Here is a 3,111-nt window from a genome sequence, read left to right on the forward strand (position 1 = left end):
TATTATCTAGCCACACAAGAAATCCTGTTCTAATCCTATCCATTGTCTTATCCCTTAATCTCCCCGCTGTGTATCTATCTATTTCCTAGCCGCGCAAGAAATCCTGTTCTAATCCTATCCATTGTCTTATCCCTTAATCTCCCCGCTGTGTATCTATCTATTTCCTAGCCACACAAGAAATCCTGTTCTAATCCTATCCATTGTCTTATCCCTTAATCTCCCTGCTGTGTATCTATCTATTATCTAGCCACACAAGAAATCCTGTTCTAATCCTATCCATTGTCTTATCCCTTAATCTCCCCGCTGTGTATCTATCTATTATCTAGCCACACAAGAAATCCTGTTCTAATCCTATCCATTGTCTTATCCCTTAATCTCCCTGCTGTGTATCTATCTATTTCCTAGCCGCACAAGAAATCCTGTTCTAATCCAATCCATTGTCTTATCCCTAAATCTCCCTGCTGTGTATCTATCTATTTCCTACCCACACAAGAAATCCTGTTCTAATCCTATCCATTGTCTTATCCCTTAATCTCCCTGCTGTGTATCTATCTATTTCCTACCCACACAAGAAATCCTGTTCTAATCCTATCCATTGTCTTATCCCTCAATCTCCCTGCTGTGTATCTATCTATTTCCTAGCCGCGCAAGAAATCCTGTTCTAATCCTATCCATTGTCTTATCCCTTAATCTCCCTGCTGTGTATCTATCTATTTCCTACCCACACAAGAAATCCTGTTCTAATCCTATCCATTGTCTTATCCCTTAATCTCCCTGCTGTGTATCTATCTATTTCCTACCCGCACAAGAAATCCTGTTCTAATCCTATCCATTGTCTTATCCCTTAATCTCCCTGCTGTGTATCTATCTATTTCCTAGCCGCACAAGAAATCCTGTTCTAATCCTACCTTTTAAACTTTTCCTCTTCAATTCACATCTAACTTACACTTTTTTTCCTTATTATTATTTTCACAATTTTTCTTTGTAATCTACATTTTTTTTAAATTGAAGTTTTTCTATATTTATGATTGGTCCATCCGTCTTCATGTTCATAACGGAAAGTTCTTGTCGTTAATTTAGGAATGTCAATATATTTTATTGTTTTAGTGTCATAAGCGCAACATCTATATAGTCAATTGTCTTGAAATGTTAGTATGTCCATATTAGGTAAGGTATTTAAACTTTTTTATAAGATTTTTACGGAATATTTTAAGACTCTTTATTTGTTGATGTTCGTTTGTTAGTCATTTGTAGAACTTCTTTTTAATGTTTGTTTCCATTGTTGTTCTATTAGTGTCCTGGCATGTAGTATACTAGCGGCTGCGCCCCTAGCATCTAGGAGCTGTAAATTCGAAGGGATATGGAACGGCAGAAAAATAGCTTAAAACCATACAAAGACTTATTTTTAAAAATAAAAATAGCCTAAAACCATCTAAGGGCCTATATGAAACTTCCCTCAAAAGGAGAACCATATTGGTTCAGTTGTTAGCGAGATCCTTCACTACAGACAAAAAAAGCTTAGTACTTTATATAATAGGATATGTTGTCATGAACTTTGACAACCTGTACACAAAGGTCATATCATGAAAGGTAGTATAAAATGCTACAATTATCTAATACCTCGATTGACCGATAAGCAGTGATGTTAAGGGATAAAAACAATTATGATTGATGATTTAATGACAATGTCCTCTTTAAAACACAATACATACTTTTCTTTTTTTATTTAAATTGTTGTAAGTTTAACATTGCTGCGCAACTTATGGAGATTTTATTTTTTTGTGTCTGTCCCTCTGTCTATCTTTATAGCCATTTGTCCGTGTGTCTCGTCTATTTGTAATGGTAGCCTTGGTCAATTTTTTGAAGATAATTCACTTTCCCTTTTTTCATATTATCTCTTGATGTTTAGCTTATAATTTCAAACCTTTTCCCTACTATTAGACGTAATCGCTCTTGTTACTAATTCATATAATGAGGAAAACGTTTGTAAAATATACCTGAGTTTAAATTTGTCTATAAAAGTAAAACTTGAAGTCGGAGCAACACGTTAAAGTTAACCCCAACTCACATGGTTTAAAGATTAAAGAAAATCCATGAAAAAAAATTAGAAAATTAAAATAGTTATCATCATGATTTTTATGCTAGAGACATTAAAAATGGTACTTACAACTGCTATAACAGGCGCGTGACATCAATAGTAAAAGTAGGAGGGAATGCTTTGACCTCCAAACAGTTGTCGCATCTCAGTTAGGACTTCCAAACAAAGGTCGTGCAAACAAGGGTTTTGTTGTCTTTCGGGCAAATAATCTCTTTACATTGCTAGTATTAGTCGCGGAGTATGTTTTAAAGCCCCACAAGGGCATAGCCACCAGTTTGTTATAACATCTTAAATCGCATTCAAAATCCTAAGTTAACAGCCAATTTACCTAACCATTTATCCATGCGGGGCTGCACATCAAACAATTGATTCTCTAAACTTTCAGAATTATGACATGGGCTGAGTTCATTCTAGGTTTTTACACGTTTAGTAACGCAGCCACAGTATAATATACCAGGGCTCGGCATACGAGCGCCAACTGTCTAAAACCTAAGTTTAAACCTGACCCAAATATGGCAATTCCTGTAATATAAAAATGTAAAGCATCCATACGGGTTTTAATTTGATGCTTAGTCGTGGCTGACGCGCGGCTGCCGGCCCTGTAACATTCAATAGTACCATGGGGATTCAAATTCAACTTTGTTATAAAAATAGAGAAATAAGAATTTTTTTGCATGTGTTCATTTTTTGAATTTACAAGAAAATAGCTTGAAACCACAGTACCAGTAGTTATATATTCATGCTATAGTAGTTAGCGAGATCTTAAACTTCAGACGGACAGATGGGTTACGAGCGGACATCGTTCTACTTTGAATCATAGATTGCTTTGAAAATAATTGTCAGTTTTATTCTATCCTAATCTAAAAGTAACATGATCTTTGCATGTCTGTGTGTTTGTACCGAAGGATCTGTATATTCCCTGAACTGATGTGTAGGGGTGCAGCCTATAGTACAAATATGAATTACTATAGACTCAATCACTAGCTAAAATATATTTTTATATTTTCAGAAAT

The sequence above is a fragment of the Acartia tonsa genome, chromosome 1, assembly GCF_053477335.1.
Source record: "Acartia tonsa isolate MP-2025a chromosome 1, ASM5347733v1, whole genome shotgun sequence".
Classification (NCBI taxonomy): domain Eukaryota; kingdom Metazoa; phylum Arthropoda; class Copepoda; order Calanoida; family Acartiidae; genus Acartia; species Acartia tonsa.